This window comes from Papio anubis, chromosome 3, assembly GCF_008728515.1.
Source record: "Papio anubis isolate 15944 chromosome 3, Panubis1.0, whole genome shotgun sequence".
In the NCBI taxonomy this organism is placed as follows: domain Eukaryota; kingdom Metazoa; phylum Chordata; class Mammalia; order Primates; family Cercopithecidae; genus Papio; species Papio anubis.
The window spans coordinates 145,404,453-145,421,097 of record NC_044978.1 but is presented as its reverse complement, the minus strand read 5'-3'; the positions used below and the strand labels follow the sequence as shown (position 1 = coordinate 145,421,097).

At 40.6% G+C, this 16,645-nt stretch overlaps 1 protein-coding gene and 1 non-coding gene across 16 annotated transcripts in view; one reads left to right on the top strand and one right to left on the bottom strand.

Annotated features, from left to right (window-relative positions):
- APBB2 (amyloid beta precursor protein binding family B member 2) overlaps positions 1-16,645 on the bottom strand; it is a 402,192-nt gene that overhangs the window by 288,797 nt on the left and 96,750 nt on the right. The gene's annotated exons all lie outside the window — the stretch shown is intronic.
- On the top strand, positions 11,691-11,797 carry LOC116274248. The gene has a single exon (XR_004182884.1). It is a non-coding gene; the product is annotated as a U6 spliceosomal RNA (small nuclear RNA).

The following is a 16,645-nucleotide window of genomic DNA, read 5'->3' as shown; positions in this document are numbered from 1 at the left end:
GTGGAAATGGGAATGGAGGAGGAACCCCACAAAGACCATTTGGACAGACAAAGCAACATTTATATACTGTTGACTCTTATGCCAGGTTCTTCTCTGTGTCTTACATGTATTAACTCTACTTTAGACAGGGACAAGCAGAATTAGGGACAAGTAGAATTTCACATTTCACTTATCCCTTGGGCATCACTGTATTACCATACAGCATGCTCAGTTCTGCTATAACGCTTGTGTTTGTTTCAAGAGAACAATTTGAGTGTAACTCGAATTTCATGGTTTTTCTTTGTTTTTTGTTGTTGTTGTTGTTGTTTTTGAGACGGAGTCTCACTCCGTCGCCCAGGCTGGAGTGCAGCGGCACGATCTTGGCTCACTGCAAACTCCGCCTCCCGGGTTCATGCCGTTCTCCTGCCTCAGCCTCCCCAGTAGCTGGCTAATTTTTTGTATTTTTAGTAGAGACGGGGTTTCACCACATTAGCCAGGATGGTTCGATGTCCTGACCTCGTGATCTGCCTGCCTCGGCCTCCCAAAGTCCTGGGATTACAGGCGTGAGCCACCGCACCCAGCCAAATTTCATGTTTCTTTATGTGTGAAATACTAGGTTATCGCAGAAGGCTGCACTCAGGCCAAACCCAGCTGCATACGGTTACACAGAATGAACACAGCCCATGCCTCAAACATCTACCAGTGACTTTGGTCTCCACCCGTGTGCTATAAGCCACACCAATCTGTATCTGGTATCCCGACTCCATCTGATTTCAGGTAATCTGTCTGCCACCACTTCACAATAACTCATAAGTGGCAACCCTTCTAAAGCACCAGTTCACAAGCAAATGTCAGGACTTTTTCGAGGTGAAGTATCATATTTATTGTACTATTTATGTATTAAACCATTCCAATATGTGAAAAATTTGTGCAACTGTATTTATTCAATTCCCATCCCTTTCTAATGTGTCACTGGTCGTTTTTTGAGTTTTGTGTCCCCAACTGCATTCCCCTCCTAAGCGCATTGTGAGTTTTACTGCAGGATTCTGCATAATGTGGTTTTTAGGAACACATATATCATTTTATCAGAATTGACTGTATAATAACTAGTGTTCTATTTATCCAGAAGGGGTGAAATTGTGATTTTCATATTTTGTCATTATGTTTAAGAGGACAGCAACATACTGTAATGCAATTTAAAAAAGATTTTCCTTCACAATGTTTACAATTACCAACCATAGACACTTAAGGGTCAGCTTCAGTTAAGTGATAAATTTATTGATGTAAGGTTCCCTAATGGTGTTAAAGGAGATATTACAGGACCATTTTGGACAGATCAAGATGATGGTGTTATAAAGAGAGATTCTTGCAGACAAGACAGCTTAACTGTAATTGCTGGAAAGGACAAACTGAATGGAATTACTTTTCATTCTTAAAAACCAATAAATTAAAAAGACTCTAAATTTTCTTTTAAAGAGTTCAAGATAGGCATAAAGATACATACAAGGAATTTTTATATTATAAGTAATATTATTGCAAATAATTTTAAAACACAATACTCAACAACGGATAGTTTTCAAAAATCTGAAGAATATTTAATAAAAGGAGAAACTGCTCTTAAGCAGCATTGAGAAAGTAGATTAAGTGTAATATATTCATCATCATCCCAGTTTTGTTTATAAGTATCTATATCTAGAAAAAAGACAAGAAAGAAAAAACAATGCCAACATTTGAAAAGCTGCTAGTTACAAATCGCAGAATTACAACAGAGTAATTTTTACTTTCTTTATATTTTGCATTAGTGGAAACATCCTTTTTACCCCCACTTTAACATCACATGTGAATCCAGCCAATAGAATGAAGGCTAGCCGAAGAACAAAGAACATCAGGAGCCTCCTTGTCAATCACAAGTATTAACAGGTCCAGTCATGTGGCTGAACCTCTGAAAGTGTTTTCTATCTTATAATTCAAGAACAAATACAGTCCGTCTAAATGGGGATGTTTAAAGTTTATAAACCCGTTACAGAGGCCAAAATATAATTTGCTTTTACAGGCTAATACAGTCATGGATTTAGTAAAATCCAGTTGAAAGATTTTTAATTATATAATTGTATCTAAGCTGTCCTAATATCTGAAAGAAATTTCATTCTGAATAAAGAAATTGTATTCTGGATAAAGCTCCTTTCAAACAAGATCAAGATTAAAAAATACGAAGAAGGATGCATTTGGGCATGGGGATAAACTTCTAGTTTGAGGAGTTTTAAATAACAAGTAGGAAAAGACAGATTGATCTTTATAACCTCCAAAAGAATGTGGCTATATTAAAATTTTCCCAATAACAAAAGTTGACTTTAAAAACTTGCCAAGAACAGTGACTCTTTTAGTCATGAGTGTGCTTAGTTTAATCCCACACACTGACATCGCGTAAGAACTGAAGGTTGAGGATATACAGGAATCAAGGGCCAATTTGGGACAACTTGGCCACCACACATGTGAGTTCACTCACCCACGCTTGGCTAGCAGTACATTTATTTTATTTTTAATCTATTTATTTTTGTTTTCTTTCCAACTATGATTTTATGTTCAGGGGCACATATGCAGGTTTGTTACCTGGATAAATTGTGCCTTGTGGGGGTTTGGTATGCAGAGTATTTTGTACCTAGGTAATGAGCATAGTACTCAATAGGTAGTTTTACAATCCTCACCCTCCTCCCATCTTTGGCCCTTCCACTCTCCCGCTTCAGATGGGTCCCAGTATCTATTATTTCCATCTTTGTGTCCATACATACTCAGTGTTTAGCTCCCACTTATAAGCGAGAATGTGTGGTATTTGGTTTTCTGTTCCTGTACTAATTCTCTTAGGATAATGGCCTCCAGTTCCATCCATGTTGCTGCAAAGGAAGTGATTTAGTTCTCTTTTATGGCTGCATAGTACTCTAGTGGGTATATGTAACACATTTTCTTTCTCTAATCCACTGTCAAGGGGCACCTGAGTTGCTTCCATGTCTTTGCTATTGTGAATACTGCACTAGCAGTACATTTAAGTGACGTGTCCCTTTTCACTTTCAGTTTAGCTTTCCTGGCATACCTGCACACCCAGTAACTACTTCATATAGGGCAGTTACTTTAATAAGACTCCCACTCTCAAGAATGTGCTGAGGATTGAAAGTCAGTGGTTGTATGTGTAGGAGTGGGTGGTAGTTTTGTTTCAGAAAATTATAAAGCAGTTAACATTCAGCATACATAGCCGAATAATAACCATATCCCTGATATACAATGCATAGATATAGTGAGTAGTCTATTTTTGTTTTGTTTTGTTTTTTACTTCCAAAAATGCTGACACACATGAAAAACGAAAACAAACCCTTATGTTTTAAATGTGTTTTTGTATTTTTTAGCATTTTCATATAGGTTCTCTACCAAATTACTACATGTTTTGTTTCATTTTAGCAAATAGAAAAGGCAAAATAAACATTTTAATTATGCTATTATATAAAAAAAATCATGGAAGAAACACAGAGCTCCAGACAAACCAGTTTAAGGTTTAGAGACTCTTCAGAGACTCTATCATTATATCAAATGCACAATGACTGCTTTGGAAATTTTGAAATTCCTGGTTTTTGTGTCTCACAAGTTGCTGCCTAAAATGCTGCGCATATGCACCTTTAATAATTAACCAAATATTGGCCGGGTGCGGTGGCTCACGCCTGTAATCCCAGCACTTTGGGAGGCCGAGGCGGGCAGATCACGAGGTCAGGAGATTGAGACCATCCTGGCTAACACGGTGAAACCCCGTCTCTACTAAAAATACAAAAAAATTAGCCAGGCGTGGTGGCGGGCACCTGTAGTCCCAGCTACTTGGGAGGCTGAGGCAGGAGAATGGTGTGAATCCGGGAGGTGGAGCTTGATAGCACCACTGCACTCTAGCCTGGCAACAGAGGAGACTCCGTCTCAAAAAAAAAAAAAAAAAAAAAAAAAAAACACAACATTTAGCCAACTATTATAATCAACAAGCAAATTCAGAGACTGTGTCCAATTATGAGTATTCAAAATAAAAACTATGAATCTTGATTTTTCAAAGACATGCTGAAATATACATCCACATCCACATACCTTACACTGACTCTGAAAATACAGAGCAGTTAGGAACTCTTGACATGGAAATTATACATCTTAAATTGCTTTAAGAATTGCATATATATAGCTAAGGGGAATAAATTATCTTACCATTAATGGATATAAAAAAGGGTAACCAATTTTCAGATTCTATGTAGAAAACATACAGAAAGTACTTTCTCAGGCTCTCTAGTCACTTCTGGGGCAGAATTTCAATGTTATCTAAGCTAATCTTTGGCGCTATCTAATTTCCCTTTGTGCATTCCTCTTCAACCTCTAGCCCAACGCCCGAAGACCTTCACTTTGGGGGGCCTTCTCCCTTTATTGGTGAACATCTAAAACTCTTTTTTGTTGTTGTTGTTGAGACAGAGTCTCGCTTTGTCGCCCAGACTGGAGTACATCTAAAACTCTTAATGCCACCATGGGAATAATCTTGGGAAATGGGTGGGGGAACTTAAATGATTAATGACTTTTAACTTTTTCTAGATTAGGTATATTTTTAAAGAATATCCCAAGTACCTAGATCTTGGTTTCTAAATACTTTTGCTCACTGGAGAAATAGCTGGGTCTGGGCAAAGAAAGTACAGCGTAAGTCCAGAACATCTTACCATGCCAAAAAGCAAAGGAGTGCTCAAATGCTAATGCAGACATGACAAAAGGACATAGGAGGGTGGGGCAGTTTGAACGAAAAAAGATGTTGGCCAGGCATGCCAGTTCATGCCTGTCATCTTAGCACTTTGGGAGGCCAAGGCGGGCAGATCACTTGAAGTCAGGTATTTGAGATCAGCCTGGCCAACATGGTGAAACCCCATCTCTACAAAAAAAATACGAAAATTAGCCAGGCATGGTGGCACGTGCCTGTAGTCCCAGCTACTTGAGAGGCTGAGGTGGGAGAATCTCTTGAACCTGGGAGGTGGAGGTTACAGTGAGCTGAGATCACACCACTGTACTCCAGCCTGGGCAACAGAGTGAAAAAAAAAAAGAATGATGTTGATGAACTATAATACATTGGATTAAAAAAGAAGTCACAAACCCACAAATATGCATTGAAAAAATAACAGGGGGAACTCTTCTTTATAAAGGATGCCAGCTAATAAATATCAAAGGAAGAGTAGAAGAAAATCCCACTTTGCAACTACCAATGCAATCACTGATTCAGTCAACAATCATTAATAGATGCTAAAACCATTCTAGAAAGGGTAGTTGTAGGACAGAACACTCACACACAGTCTCAGAATATCACCCCACAGATTACCCAAGAGAAAAGGCATCTTTAAAAATGAAGAGTTCTGGCCGACCAGCGCATCCAAGTGGTGCTTGGCATAATCAATTCCAGGACAATGGAACAGTAGGTATCGCCACAGTCACTATGTAGCATTTTTGTCAAACATGCTTAAACTGTATCTAATCATAAGGTAACAACCACACAAAACCAGATTGTGATACATTCTACAAAACAAAGGTATCTTTCAAGACACCAATGCCATAAACCACAAAAACAAAACAAGGTGACTATTTTAGATTAAAGGAAACTAAAGAGACAAAATGCAATGAATGACTCTGTCGATTCATCCTGGATGGGGCGGGGGGTATAAAAGACATTATTAGGATAACAGGTGAAACCTGAACATGTATTCAACTCTTATCTATATATCAGATAATATTTACTGGTGATCATCTTATTATAAGCTACGTGGGAAAATATCCTTGTACTTGAGAAATACATGTTGAAGTATTTAGGGATAAAGGGTCATAATCTCTACAACTAACTCAGATGGTTCAGCAAACATGTTTTAAGTGTATGTGTATAAAGAGACACAGACACAAAAAAACAGAAGAGATGGAGATAAGGCAGATTGGGCAAAATGTTAACATCTTATACAGCAGACTAGTCATAACCTATAAAAACCAGTAACCACAGTTACTTGTTGGCTATATCCACCCTCTATAAAGAGATCATAAAGGAGCTAACGGTTGAAAAGAAACTGACACAAATAGGAATATAGTTCTCTAGTGTTAGAGCATTTAGTCCATTTCTCAAAAAAAAAAAAAATTCCAATTCTATTTCTTTTCTGAAGCAATTAATGGTTCTCAGTTGGGAGGAAGAACATCGAGAAGAAAAAAAAGAGACCTATGGAAGAGGATGACAGTGGGTAAAATTACACAGAAAAGTTCAGTTCTCCTCTACCCAGTCTGAAGAAGAGGTAGGTCTTCAAGATTTAAAACATTCTGCCTGTGTTTCCCGTCCTGGTGAGAAACCCTGTGCAGGTGTGGACTTTTCCAACAAGCCAGAAAGATTTCCTTTTCCAGATTTACACCGACCAAACACCCTGCCCAGGGAGGGCCAAGGACCTCATTCCTCACCCACCCCTGGCTGAACCTGCATCAAGGGCAGTGTCTGACACATGCATCCCAGGCCTACAGCCTTCAGCAGTCCCTGAAACCTGACATGTCTAAGACAGACATCACCCCAACAAACCCAACCCCTTGTTTCTCTTATCTCTTTTCTTGGTCTATCCAGTCTCAAAACTGCAGCTTCATATTTTGCTTCTCTTCCCACTGGCCCATTCTTCATACCTTCTCTGCCTCATCAGCATCCTCAAGACCACACAGGCCACATGGGCTCGCACTCTCCAAGTCAAAACACCCTCTCTTTTCTGTTATTCCTCAATTTTCCACCTATGGTGTTCACTTGGCACTTTTTAAATATCTTTGCCACACAGCATTGATTCCACACCCACTGCAAGCCAGTGCTTTGCTACGTTATCTCACTTTAAAAAGCACTACAGGTCCCACACCGTGGTTCTCGCTGTAATCCCAACACTCTAGGAGGCTGAGGTAAGGGGATCCTTTGAGGCCAGGAGTTCTAGGCTGCAATGGGCTACAATTGCACCACTGCACTCTGGCCTAGGAGACAGGGCAAGACCCTATCTCTCTACGTTTAAAAAAAAAGAAAAAAAATCACTATAATTTTTTTTTTAGACGGAGTCTTGCTCTGTCGCCAGGCTGGAGTGCAGTGGCACCCTCTCGGCTCACTGCAACCTCCACCTCCCAGGTTCAAGCAATTCTCCTGCCTCAGCCTCCCGAGTAGCTAGGACTACAGGGGTGTGCCACCACACCCAGCTAATTTTTGTTTTTTGTTTTGTTTTCTTTGTTTGTTTGTTTTTTTGAGACGGAGTCTCACTCTGCCGCCCAGGCTGGAGTGCAGTGCGTGATCTTGGCTCACTGCAACCTCCCCCTCCCGGGTTCATGCCATTCTCCTGCCTCAGCCTCCTGAGTAGCTGGGATTACAGGCACCCACCACTACACTGGGCTAAGTTTTTGTATTTTTGGTAGAGACAGGGTTTCACCATGTTTGCCAGGATGGTCTCGATCTCCTGACCGCATGATCTCCCCGCCTCGGCCTCCCAAAGTGCTGGGACTACAGGAGTGAGCCACTGCACCCAACCAAGAAAACACTATGACTTTATGAAGATGTTTATATCATTTTATCCCTATTTTACAGAAGAATCTGATGTTCCAACGTGGAATAATTTGTCAAAGGTCACGGAGGTAAAAAACTAATGGTCAGACCCTTGTCTTCTGGTTCTACTCTAATACCAAGGTGCTTCGTATGATTTAGTTTTAAACACTGTCTCCTGTCCTTTAACCAAGCATAAGGTCCTTGAAGGATGAGACAAATTTTATCCATCTTTGTGCTCTCTCCAGAACCTGGCAATATTCATAACTTATGATGACTGATTTATCCATCAAGACTCCACCCAAAGACCACCTTTCTTTCTAACTTCCAGCCCCCATCCCTGCAGAAGCAACCACTCCCTCCTCCTCGGCCTCTGTGTGTTTCCACTGCAGCACATGCAAGCCTGAATGCAGGGCCTGTGGCTGCCACACATGTGCCTGGCACACAGGAGGCACTTAGTTTTTACTGAATGAAATGATTGCGCATGGCACAGTCGGGTTTCTCAACAAGGCTGTCGTACCTTGTTAAAAAATTTGACCTCAGCTGGGTGCGGTGGCTCACGTTTATAATCCCAGCACTTTGGGAGGCCAAGGAGGGTAGATCACGAGGTCAGGAGTTCAAGACCAGCCTGGCCAACACAGTAAAACCCCATGTCTACTAAAAATATAAAAATTAGCTGGGTGTGGTGGCGGGCACCTGTAATCCCAGCTACTTAGGAGGCTGAGGCAGGAGAATCGCTTGAGCCCGGGAGGCGGAGGTTGCAGTGAGCCGAGATCACACCACTACACTCCAGCCTGGGCATCAGAGTAAGATTTTGTCTCAAAAAAAAAAAAAAAGAAAAAGAAATTGACCTCATTTTTATCCTTATCATGTACTAACGAAAATTATTTTAGGCAAGACTGACAGAAAATGGAGAAGAGAATACAGGTCTGAGCCCCTTTGCACCCCCTCTACTTTGTGTTCTCTCTACATGCTGCCCTGTGTATAGTATGTTCTAGAGTAGCAGTCCTCAACCTTTTTGCACCAGGAACTGGTTTCGTGGAAGACAATTTTTCCCCAGTGGGGCAACGGGAGGTTGGAGGGGTTTGGGATGATTCAAACACATGACGTTTATTATGAACTTTATTTCTATTATTACATTGTAATACATAATGAAATAACTATACAACTCACTGTAATGTAGAATCAGTGGGAACCCTGAGCTTGCTTTCCTGCAACTCCCATCTGGGGGTGGTGGGAGACAGTAACAGATCATCAGGCATTAGATTCTCATAAGGAGTGGGCAACCTAGATCCCTTGCATGCATGTGCAGGTCACTAAAGCGCTTGTGCTCCTATGAGAATCTAATGCTGCTGCTGATCTGACAGGAAGCAGAGCTGAGGCAGTAATGCAAGAGATAAGGAGCAGCTGCAAATACAGATGAAGCTTTCCTCGCTCACCTGCCACTCACCTCCTGCTGTACAGCCCTGTTCCTAACAGACCACGGAATGCTACCACTCCAAAGTCTGGGGGTTGGGGACCCCATTTGTAGAACAGCGTTTCCAAATTTTAATGTATATGTAATAGCAATCAATATAAATTACGATTCAGTATGTCTGCAGCGGAGCCCAAGATTCTGCATTTCTAACAAGTCCCCAAGAGATAACAATGCTGCCGATCCACAGAACATTCTTTGGAGTAGCAAAAACTTCTAGACAGTTATAGTGAAACTATGCCCATTTAAAGAGTATATAACATGTAGACTGAAATGACTAGACATAATTTCACAGAATGTTAATGCTAGTTGTCTCCGGGTTTCTTCTTTCTGCTTTTCTATAATTTCCATGTATTGTATAATGTCTCTTGCTGATGGAAATAAAAATTTTAAATGCTCTCTCTATATATATACATGCACAAAAAAACTGTATATTTGGACATTTCCATTCTGCACAGCTCCATCTTTATTTAAGCAACAAATATACTTAAAAGGACTAGCCTTGGGATAGAACAGGTTGGCGAATTTAGCAATTCCCTATATTCTCATTTTAACATGCAAATTAACATGAAACAGCAATTACCCTTAACAAGCAGTCGCCATTACAAGTATTGTTTTTCTCAGGTTCCTTTCCCTTAAAAGAAAGAATCCATTCAGTTGGAATACAATAAAAGGCAAACCAAATTAAGGACAGATAGAAAAAAACAAGCAGGCACTACACTGGAGCTCTTCCAAGTGGGTCAACACAACCACATGAAAGTTGAAACAGAGATGAAAATGCTTTTCTCACAGCAGAGGTGGAATGGGCTGAGTTCCACAACAAGGTGAGGTGGAAAAGAAATGATCCTTGGAGGAGCCCTACCTCCAAAACAGAACGAGGAAAGAATATTAGGAAAAGGCGATTAGAGGGCACAGATTTGCAAGAAAGCACTCCCAAAGCACCCGACCTCTCTTCAGTGGAGTTCCAATGAATACCAAGTTATATTCCCTGAGTTGTAGAAGATGTAGCCCCAACCGGTGGGCATTTCACTCCCACTGCAACGCCTGCAGCAATTCCAGGCACTTGCTTGGCCACAGGTTTCTGGGATACAGGCAGGGCCAAAAAGAAGGTGCCCAACTATCCCATGGCCTAGGCAGGGCACTCCTGGTTATAGAAGGCCTGGCAACGCCCTGCACGCTCTGCATTCTACTCCCGTCTCGCTTCCAGGTAAGAGTTTCTCATTGCAGGATATGGGTTTTCATACTATGGTTCTGCCCACAATCCTATCTGATGTTTTTCCTTAAAGAAAAATTATGAAATTCTCTATGAAATTCCACCAAGGTTGGAACCTAGTGTTCAAAAAACCTCTAAATACAATGATGTCAAAAATCACTTCCGTGGGTCTACACAGCATTACTAAGAAAGAGGTTCCAGGCCGGGCGCAGTGGCTCACACCTGTAATCCTAGCACTTTGGGAGGCCGAAGTGGGTGGATCATGAGGTCAGGAGTTCGAGACCAGCCTGACCAACATGGTGAAACCCCATCTCTACCAAAAATACAAAAACTAGCCCAGTGTGGTGGCACGCACCTATAATCCCAGCTACTCAGGAGGCGATAGCAGGAGAATTGCTTGAATCTGGGAGGTGGAGGTTGCAGTGAGCCGAGATTGCGCCACAGCACTCCAACCTGGGCAACAGAGTGAGACTCTGTCTCAGAAAAAACAAAAAACAAAAAAAAAAAGAATGTGGTTTCATATCTGTGAAGTTTAGACATACTAGACATTCAGCTCAACAGAAAACAATGAGCCACTGTATCTCTATTGAATTCTGTGAGTCCAGGGTTGGGTTATTTAATTCAAAGCAAGCAAGCATATGCTGAGTTTAAATATGTGATTACCTGAAATTGCAAAACTAGTATCAAACTCACCAACCTGGTGAAAGAAAAAAAAATCTGAATTTATTTGGACTTCCTTACGTTTACTTTGAAATTCAGTGTTGCTTCTATTTTTGAATTATTTTCACGTTAGAGAAGGATATCTGAGTTGGGGGAAAGCTCCATAATCTTTTCAATGTTCCAAAGCCTAAAAGTCTCAGTATCATAGTTGGAATTTTAGATTTAAAGAGATGTAAGAGGCATAACAATGCGATACCCAATGATGTCATCTGCAAGCAGAGACAATTTGACTAAATTGTCACCCCTATTCAACATAGTATTGAAAGTTCTGGCCAGGGCAATCAGGCAAGAGAAAGAAATAAAGCGTATTCAAATAAAAAGAGAGGAAGTCAAATTGTCTGTTTGCAGATGACGTGATTGTGTATTTAATACAATACACAGCCTTTTGCCTGGATTCTGGTTTAAAATTCTGTTAAAACACTAAAGACCTGGGAAATGAATTTAGAAAGTTTGACTATAGACTGATATTAAGTAATATTTGGGAACTATTGTTAATTTTGTTTGGTATGAAAATGGTGTTGTACTTTTAAAAAGAAGCTTCCTTATTGTTTGGAGATGCATGCTAAAGTATTGAGGGTTAAAATGTCATGATAGGCCAGGTGTGGTGGCTCACACCTGTAATCCCAGTACTTTGGGAGGCCGAGGTGGGCGGATCTCCTGAGGTCAGGAGTTTGAGACCGGCCTGGCCAACATGGTGAATCCCGTCTCTACTAAAAATACAAAAATTAGTGCTTACTTCGGCAACACATATACTACAATCGGAATGACACAGAGAAGATTAGCATGGCCCCTGTGCAAGGATGAAACGCAAATTTGTGAAGCGTTCTGTATCTTTCTGATGAACATCAACGCAAAAATCCTCAATAAAATACTGGCAAACCCAATCTGGCAGCACATCAAAAAGCTTATCCACCACGATCAAATTGCCTTCATCCCTGAGAAGCAAGGCTGGTTCAACATACACAAATCAATAAACATAATCCATCACATAAACAGAACCAATGACAAAAACCACAGGATTATCTCAATAGATGCAGAAAAGGCCTTAGATAAAATTCAACACCACTTCATGCTAAAAACTCAATAAACTACATATTGATGGAACGTGTTTCAAAATAATAAGAGTTATTTATGACAAACCAAGAGCCAATATCATACTGAATGGGTAAAAGCTGGAAGCATTCCCTTTGAAAACTGACACAAGACAAGGATGTCCTCTTTCATTACTGCTATTCAACATAGTATTGAAAGTTCTGGCCATGGCAATCAGGCAAGAAGAAGAAATAAAGGGTATTCAAATAAAAACAGAGGAAGTCAAATGGTCTCTGTTTGCAGATGACATGATTGTGGATTTAGAAAACACCATCGTGACAAGGGAATGGCGTAAACCCGGGAGGTAGAGCTTGCAGTGAGCCGAGACTGTGCTACTGCACTATAGCCTGGGCAACAGAGCAAGACTCCGTCTCAAAATAAATAAATAAATAAATAAATAAATAAATAAATAAATAAATAAGAAAACCCCACTGTCTCAGCCCAAAATCTCCTTAAGCTGATAAGCAACTTCAGTAAAGTCTCAGGACACAAAATCAATGTGCAAAAATCACAAGCATTCCTTTACACCAACAACAGACAAACAGAGAGCCAAATCATGAGTGAAATCCCATTCACAATTGCTACAAAGAGAATAAAATACCTAGGAATACAACTTACAAGGATGTGAAGGACGTCTTCAAGGAGAACTACAAACTACTGCTCAAGGAAGTAAGAGAGGACACAAACAAATGGAAAAACATTCCATTCTCATGGATAGGAAGAATCAATATTGTGAAAATGGCCATACTGCCCAAAGTAATTTATAGATTCAATGCTATCCCTATGAAGCTACCATCGACTTTCTTCACAGAATTAGAAAATACTCCTTTAAATTTCGTATGGAACCAAAAAAGAACCAGTATACCCAAGACAACACTAAGCAAAAAGAACAAAGCTGGAGGCATCATGCTACCTGACTTCACACTATACTACAAGGCTACAGTAACCAAAACAGCATGGTACTGGTACCTAAACATATATATAGACTAATGGAACAGAACAGAGACATCAGAAGTAACACCACACATCTACAACCATCTGATCATTGACAAACCTGACGAAAACAAGCAATGGGGAAAGGATTCCCTATTTAATAAATGGTGTTGGGAAAACTGGCTAATATGCAGAAAACTGAAACTGGAACCCTTCCTTACACTTTACATAAAAATTAACTCATGATGGATTAAAGACTTAAACATACACCTAAAATCATAAAAACCCTAGAAGAAAACCTGGGCAACAGCATTCAGGACATAGGCATGGGCAAGGACTTCATGACTAAAACACCAAAAGCAATGGCAACAAAAACCAAAATTGACACATTGGATCTAATTAAAACTAAAGAGCTTCTGCACAGCAAGGGAAACTATCATCAGAGTGAACAGGCAACCTACAGAATGAGAGAAAATTTTTGCAATCTATCCATCTGACAAAGGGCTAATATCCAAAATCTACAAGGAGCTTAAACAAATTTACAAGAAAAGAACAAACAACCCCATTCAAAAGTGGGCAAAGGATATGAACAGACACTTCTCAAAAGAAGATATTTATGCGGCCAACGAATATATGAAAAAATGCTCATCATCACTGGTCATTAGAGATATGCAAATCAAAACCACAATGAGATACCATCTCATACCAGTTAGAATGGCAATCATTACAAAGTCCAGAAACAACAGATGCTGGAGAGGATGTGGAGAAATAGGAACACTATTACACTGTTGGTGGGAGTGTAAATTAGTTCAACCATTGGGGAAGACAGTGTGGTGATTCCTCGAGGATCTAGAACCAGAAATACCATTTGACCCAGCAATCCCATTACTGAGTATATACCCAAAGGATTATAAATCATTCTACTATAAAGACACATGCACACGTATGTTTATTACAGAACTGTTCACAATAGCAAAGACTTGGAACCAATCTAAATGCCCATCAATGATAGACTGGATAGAGAAAATGGGCCACATATACACCATGGAATACTATGCAGACATAAAAAAGGATGAGTTCATGTCCTTTGCAGGAACACAGATGAAGCTGGAAACCATCATTCTTAGCAAACTAACAGAGGAACAGAAAACCAAATACTGCATGTTATCACTCATGGGTGGGAGTTCAACACTGGGAACACATGGACATAGGGAGGGTAAGATCACACACTGGGGCCTGTTGGTGGGTGGGGAGCCAGGAGAGGGATAGTATTAGGAGAAATAACTAATGTAGATGACGGGATGATGAGTGCAGCAAGCCAACACAGCAAGTGTATACCTATGTGGCAAACCTGCACGTTCTGCACATGTATCCCAGAACTTAAAGTATAATTTTAAAAAATACAAAAATGAGCTGGGCAAGGTGGCGGGTGCCTGTAAACCCTGCTACTCAGGAGGCTGAGGCAGGAGAATTGCTTGAACCTGGGAGGCAGAGGTTGCAGTGACCCCAGATCATGTCATTGCTTTCCAACCCGGGCGACAAGAGTGAAGCTCTGTCTCAAAAAAATGAAGTCATGCTAGCTACAATTAATTTTTAATGATATGGCAAAAAATAATATATGTTGATTTCTACACAGAAAGCAAATAAAAAATGTTAATAATTGTAGAAATGAGAGGGGGTTATATCGGTGTTCACTGTACTGTTCTTTTTTCTATACTTGAAAACTTTTGGAAAAGCTGAAATACATTATTGGTCAAAACCATTTATGGCCTTATAGCTTTCTCGCTCTTGTCCTATTGTCTTGCCAAATTAGATTATAGTCCACTTATATTGGGTGATTTTCTTTCCTACAAAAGACATTCTCACACATTCCCACCTCTGTAGCTTTGTGAGATATAGTCTCTCAACCTGGTGTTTTATTCTCTCATCACTGTCCCTCAGGTAAGAACAGACCCATTCTTTTGGGTCCATCACAGATGTTGCCTTCTCTAGGAAAGCTTTCCTAACCCCCACCCCAACTTGAGGCCATCCCCTCTTTTCTGACTCTCAGTGACACTCCGCAGCTCACATCACAGGTATCACATTCTATCCTGCATGGTCTCTAAGAAGACATTTACTGAGAGTTTCTCGTGGGTGAGGCCAGAGTCTGGAAACTCTCATGTGTTCTTTCATTTAGTCCCTACCTCAATGAGGTAGAAATTATTATTATTTATTATTAGTAGTATTATTATTTTGAGATGGAGTCTCGTTCTGTCACCCAGGCTGGAGTGTAGTGGTGCAATCTCAGCTCATTGCAACCTCCGCCTCCCAGGTTCAAGCAATTCTCCTGCCTCAGCCTCTCGAATAGCTGGGATTACAGGTGCTCACCACCATGCCCAGCTAATTTTTGTATTTTTAGTAGAGATGGGGTTTCACCATCTTGGCCAGGCTGGTTTTGAACTCCTGACCTCGTGATCCACCCGCCTCGGCCTCCCAAAGTGCTGGGATTACAGGTGTGAGGTACCACGCCTGGCCTAGGAATTATTATTATCCTCTTTTCACAGGTGAGAAAACAAGTTGAGAGGCTGGGTGACTTGCCCAAGTCATAGGGTTGGTGGATGGTAGGGCCAGGGTTCAAAACTGCTCCATCTGCTTCCAAATTCCTAAGTGCTAGTGAGGGTGTCAATTGCACCATGGCTTGATCCTTCCCTACTCTACTATACCAACTGAAGGGCAGGCAGAGCATCTTATTTCAACAACATCTGTGCAAAGTCACTATGTGTCAGGCAACTGCTCAACATGATGGGATAAAGTGGCAAACGAAAAAGGACGGTATTTGACTCAGGTCAAAACTAAGGAAACCTAGCTGAGGGCAGTGGCTCATGCCTGTAATCCCAGCACTTTGGGAAGCTAACTAAGCAGGGGGAGAATCACGTGAGCCCTGGAATTCAGACCAGCCTGGGCAACACAAAGAAACCATGTATCCACACACACAAAAAAAATTAGCCAGGCACGGTGGGGCACACCTGTGGTTCCAGCTATTCGGGAGGCTGAGGCAGAAAGATCAGTTGAGCCCGGGAGATCAAGGCTGCAGTGAACCATGATTGTATCACTGCACTCCAGCCTAGGTGATGGAGCAAGATCGTATCTTTAAAAAAAAAAAAAAAATCCTAAGGAAATCTGATCTAATTAGTCACTAGTCGTGGATTTGAATGAGCTGACAAGGGGCCAGGCCTTGAAAGGTCCTGAGGAGCAGAGTCACTAGTCATGGATTTGAATGAGTTCTGTGTCTTGACTTCAACTTGTAAGCCTCTGTTTTCCTCATCTATAAAATGGTGATGACGTCTTTACCACCCATATCACAGTATTTTTATGAGGCTAAATTACAGCATGCAACACAAACCGTAAAATATCCGAATGCTGTTACTTATTGTCATTAATATTATCAAATGGCATCTATTAAATACACGTGTTTGTTATGCTTGCTAACACATCTGTAATTTTCCAGGAGTTTGATCTAAAAACAGTTACTGTCACTGATGGTGATTTATTAGGCCAGCTTTATATAGGAAGGTTTTTATATGTGGTACTTTTTATATGTGCTGAATAAATCTGATAGGCTTTAGTTAACAAAAATATATCAATATAGCTTCATTAATTATAACAAGCATACCATATT